Source organism: Equus asinus, chromosome 1, assembly GCF_041296235.1.
Source record: "Equus asinus isolate D_3611 breed Donkey chromosome 1, EquAss-T2T_v2, whole genome shotgun sequence".
NCBI classification, from domain to species: Eukaryota; Metazoa; Chordata; class Mammalia; order Perissodactyla; family Equidae; genus Equus; species Equus asinus.
The window spans coordinates 183,291,871-183,297,896 of NC_091790.1; positions in this window are offsets into that span (position 1 = coordinate 183,291,871).

Sequence of the window (6,026 nt, forward strand, 5' to 3'; positions counted from 1 at the left end):
TGCTATGGCAGGCGTCCCATGTATAAAGTGGAGGAAGATAGACACAGATGTTAGCTCAGGACCAGTCTTCCACAGCAAAAAGAGGAAGATTGGCAGTAGTTAGCTCAGGGCTAATCTTCCTAAAAAAAAAAAAGATATCCTAGGAGGGTCTTTTTCTTCGTTGAAGTGGTTTTCAGACTGAAATGATTGGAGGGCTACAAAGTGAGCTCCTAGATCATCAGCACTCTTTGCAAGGATGACTTATGTCCTAATTCTTGGTGATTTCAATAGCTACATCGATGAATCTTCCCATAGTCTGGTCACCGTTCCTTGAACAGCGATCCTGTCCTCCACCCTCCTCAGCCACTGACTAGCCTGATTTTACCTGAGAGTTTCTCATCAATAACTGCATACCACCCCTTTATCCACTCTCCAGCTATCCCACCTCCTATCTTTCCCACCAAGTCCAATAATCCTCTGACCGACCCAATCCTACAATCTGTTGCTGCTCCTGGGTTTTCACTGTCATTCACTCTTCTCACATCCTCGCTCCCCTACTCCCCCCACAAGATTACGTGATGAATCATTATTATTATCACTCTCTTACATGCACCTCAACACCTGTGTGTCTCTTCCACTTTATTCACTTGGCTAAGTCCAGCTCTCCACCAACTCCATGCCTGCACCATTGCCTAAAGAAAATCACATGGTGTACTAACCAGTCTCACCTCGAAGTCGTAGTCATAAGCCTCAAGAGGGTCCTTAATATTGCCTGGAGATCACACTGTCTTCCCCTCATCTGCTCGCTGCTGAATGGCTATTTCACACTTTCTCTCTCCTCAAACCCCCAATGCCTCCTGATGACCCAGCTTCCCATTTCACTGAGAACATAGTAGCAATCGAAAGAGAACGCCAAGCTCTCACCACCATGTCTACCACTTACCATAGACCTAGTTTCTCTCCTTTTTACTATGTAAGACTGTCTCCACTCTAAGCAAAGTTCAGCTCTCCTCCTTTGATACTGGATCTCATCCCATCTCACCTACTCAAGGACATTGCTTCAGCACCATTCCCTTCTTTTTCCTACATCATCAATTTGACCCTCACCCCTAGATCCTGCCCACAAGTAATAAACAAGCTGGTATTTCTTCTAAACATACTATTATTTCTTCCACTTAAAAATAGAACAAAATGAAACCTCTCTTGGCCCCTCTGGCCCCTCTGTTACATTTTTTCTCTACCCCTTTAAACTCCTTGAAAGGATTTCCAATTTCTTTTTTTCTTTATTATTTTTGAGGAAGATTAGCCCTGAGCTAACATCTGCTTGCCAATCCTCCTCCTTTTGCTGAAGAAGACTAGCCCTGAGCTAACATCCATGCCTACCTTCTTCTACTTTGTATGTGGGATGCCTGCCACAGCATGGCTTGACAAGTGATGCCATGTCCACACCTGGGATCCAAACCAGCAAACCCTGGGCTGCTGAAGCAGAATGTGCAAACTAAGCTGCTGTGCCACCTGGCCGGCCCCAAAGGTTTCCAATTTCTTGCTTCTCATTCTCTCTCAAACCCCTCCAGTAGGTTTTCGTACCCGCTACCCCACCAAACGTGATCCCCACATTACTAAAACCAATGGCCCATCAGTCCTCATCTCACCGATGGCAGCATGTGACATACATGATTACTTCTTTCCTTGTAAAACACTTTCTTCACTTGGCTTCTAGAACACTACACTCTCTTGGTTGTCCTCCTCCTTCACTAGCTTTTCTTCTCATTTCCTTTGCTGATTCTTTCTCATCAATACCACTCTACCATCTTTGAACACTAGAAATTTCCAGGACTCAGTCCTTGGGTCTCTTCTAATCAAAACCCATGGCTTTCATATCACATATATACCAATTACTCCCAGATTTATATCTCTAGTCCAGACCACTGCAAACTGCACAGATACATATCCAACTGCCTACTTAGCGTCTCCATTTGAATGTCTAAGAGGCATCTCAACATGTCCAAAACCAATATCTCAATATTATCTTCCAAAATTTGCTCCCCCCAAAGTCTTCTCCATCCTAATAAATGGCAGCTCCAATCTTCTAGTTGCTCAAAAGCTTGGAGTCACCCTTGACTCCTCTTGTTCTCTCCACTCCATTACGAACACATCAGGAAATCCTTGTTTTTTGGGGTTTTTTGAGGAAGATTAAGCCCTGAGCTAACTGCTGCCAATCCTCCTCTTTTTTACTGAGGAAGCCTGGCCCTGAGCTAACATCGGTGCCCATCTTCCTCTACTTTATATGTGGGATGCCTACCACAGCATGGTGTGCCAAGCAGTGCCATGTCCACACCTGGGATCCGAACCGGCAAACGCCAGGCTGCCGAGAAGCGGAACGTGCGAACTTAACCACTGCACCACCAGGCCAGCCCTAGGCAATCCTTTTAAACTACTTTCAAACTATATTCAGAATCTGACACTTCTCACTATTTCCACTGCTACCACCCTGGACCAAGCCATCATCATCATCACCTGGATTGTTGCAAAAGCCTCCTCAGTGGGTTCCCTGTTTCTAACCTTGCCCTCTTCAGTCTAATATGACCTTTTAAAGGCTTAGCTCATGTCACTTCTCTGCTCAAAATCTTCCAATGGCTTCCCGTCTGTATAAGGGTAATGCTGGCTCTGTAAGAGATAAACCCAGTATATCAAAGGCATAAAATAACTAATAGAAATTTATTTCTCACAGAAAGTCCAAAAAGGGTGTGCCTGTTCAGTGAGTGGCTCTTTAACAGGAAACTGGGCTCCTTGCATGTTGTGACTCTGCCATCTGCACTACATGGTTTCTAGGGTTGCCATAGACAGAGAAAGAGCTTGGAGAATCACACACGACAGGTTTGTATGGCCAGTGCTGGAAGTAGTGGACATGATTTCTGCCCCTCTTCTTTTGGCCAGAGCTCAATCACATGTCCACACTGCAAGGGAAGCTGGGAAAGGTAGTCTAGCTGCATTCACAGGATGAAGAAGAAACGGTTTGGTAAATAGTTAGCCAGTCTCTTCCACAACATCTCACTCATGGTAAAAGCTAAAGTCCTTACAGTGGCCTAAAAGTCCTATATGGTGTCCCTCTCCCCTTTGCTCCCATCCCCACTACTACCTCTCTGACCTCATGTCCTCTCCTACTCAATTACTGCACTCCAGCCACACTGGCATCCTGCTGCTCTTTGAACACTCCAAGCATACTTCAGCTCAGGGCCATTGTCCTTGCCATTCCGTTAGAATGTTCTTCACCACCTTTAGATGTTCACAAACCTCTCACCTCCTTCATGAACTCTCCCTGGCCACCTTTCTAAGATTGCAACACCACTCCTGATAGTCCCCATGCTCCATCTCCTTTCTGGCCTTATTTGATTTCTTAGTACTTATTACCACCTCTCATTCTATATATTTTGCTTTTTTATCTTGGCTATCTACTGGAATATAAGCACCATGAGAGAGTGTAGTCCATTTTGTTCACTACTGTATCTCTAGTGCCTAGAACAGTATCTGGCACACAGAAAACAATATATTTGTAGACTGAATGTTGAGTAGCACCATATGAGCAGTGTTGAGATGCTTGAAAGACATCAGCCTTTTGAGGGTGGCATCATAATAGCTGCCCTAAATAGTCCTTCAGTGCTTCTCTCAGAGACAGAATCCAGGGGTAGGTGGGCCTTGAGTGCAATTGAGGTGACATTTCTTATGTGTGTCATCCCCAAGTCCTTTCCTCCTCCACCTGCCTTCTAACTCTGGAGCTCCCAGGAAATCTAATCTGCTTTTCTCTCAGAAAGCTCATTTGTTCTCATGGCTCCATCAGCTGCCTCCTGGCCAATGACCCTTCTAAGTGTCTCCTCCAGCCTATTGGCTATTTCTTTTTAGATGTTCTCCCATTACCTTAGACTTACTATATTTTGAACTTAACTCATCATTTCCCTTGTCTTCCACTCTTCTAGTTCATTCTCCCAGTTTCCTATGATTAAAACTTTACATTTTTGAGTGGTCCTCCTTCATTTCTTTCATCCCAACTTCATATGAGATTGTTTGTGCTACTGTTCATAGAGGTCTGATTAATGCATATTTTGAATTTGAGGCTCAGCCACTAAATCTAGGACTTGTTATTTCCACTTTTAAAAATCTCTTGGGGCCAGCCCTGATGGCATAGTGGTTAAGTTCAGCATGCTCTGCGTCAGCGGCCCAGGTTTGGTTCCCAGGCATGGACCTACACCACTCATCTGTCAGTGGCAGCTCACATACAAAATAGAAGAAGATTGGCAACAGTGGGTGGATATTCCTCAGCACAAAAACTAAAGACCAAAAAAACACTTGTATATAAGCATTCATTACCATTTCCCTTTCTCTGGCCAGGCTAGGCTCTTATCCACAGGGAATCTCAGGGTTGGAAGGCTCCATCCTTGCTAGAGTCCCTCTACCTTTAGGACAACCTCCTTTAGGACACTTCCAGGATGAGTGGCTCTCCCACTAGGCTGCAGTACCTCAAAGGCAGAGACTCTGCCCTCTTCATTGTGGGTTCACTGGCACCCTAGCATGGTGCCTGACTTCAAGGAGGCATTTTTTTTTTAAGTTTTTTAAATACCTCCTGATGCAGCCTGTTTTATAGTTAATCTTTATCAGGAGACGTGCCTCCCTGAAAGAATCGCTTTCAATCCATTCCACCTCCCACATAGAGACACGCTTAGAAACCTTCAGAAGACCCACAATTCCCACTGCCTTCAGCTCAGGCTGTTCAGATTGTTAAGACCTTCCATTACCTGGAGAAACTTACCATCTATGCTTTCCCTTCATGCCCCCCACCCCTTTTTACCTCCCTTATCCCCTACCTGGCCTAAGAATTTACCTCCAACTCTGTCCCCAACTTGCCATTGTTCCTGTTATTCCTCTTCTGAATAGTGCATTGAGGACTTCCTTAGTCCTGCCTGAGTCACATCTCCTTAGGAAGCCCTCTCTGGCTACCAGAGAGGTCACTGTCAGCTTCTCTGTCTGAATTCCCAATCTTGGTGCTTAAAAGTAAACTAACTTGCTTTGTATTTAACTCTTTCCTGAGCATACTACTTGTCTCAACTGGATTTTAAAGTATAGAGGCTTCATGTGCTAAGAACACAGTAGGTTTATATTCCATTTGTGTTGCAAACATAGTAGCCCTCATTTAATATTTGTTTTAATTTCACAACACGTAAATGAATTAAGTAATTTCCTGAGTTCCTCTTCAATCAGGCACATGCAATGGGTTCCACTCATTCACTTCATTTAACACGATTAAGCATTTACTTCGAGCTGGGCAGCAAGCTCAGACCTGTAGATACAAAGATGAATAAGGCAGATCTCTACCCTGGAGCTTAGTCTAGAGGAAGACATACGGATAATCAGCATTTTATAGCAAAATTTGGCAAGGTGTACTGAAGATACCAAGTGCTATGAAGGCAAATAAGGGAGGAATGCCTAGTAGGGTCACGAAAGGCTTCTAGAGCTAACATCTGAGCCAGGATTTCTGTGAACTGGCACTTTTATTGGCATTCACAAAGCAGACTCAGAAAACGCACTGAACCTCAAGCGGAGGAGGCCGCTTGATGAAGACAGACCATAGAGATGTGAAAGGGCAGGCGGTTCGGGAACACGGAGATGGTGGTGGCCAGAGCGCAAGATAAGTGAGAGGCAGTGATGGGAGACGGACCTGAAAAATACACTGGAGGCAACGAGGGCAGAAGCTCCTCTAGGCTACCCCATCAGTGCGGTAGCGCTTAAGCGGAAAGGAGAGGTTGGGGGGACTGATACAGTCGGATTAATTCGGCCCTGGGTGCTTATGAGCATGAAGTAGCAGCAGGGTAATCCAAGAAGCTCTGTGGAGGCCGAGTCACGCGCTGCGAACCGGGACGTGGCAGCGAGACAGCCGCGCCCACACGCCGCCCGGAGTAGGGGGCTGGGGCCAGCCAACCCCACAGGCCCGGGGACCAGAGTAGGGCGGGAATCCGGGCCACGCAACTCGGCGCGCTCGCGGGGACGTGGCGCTT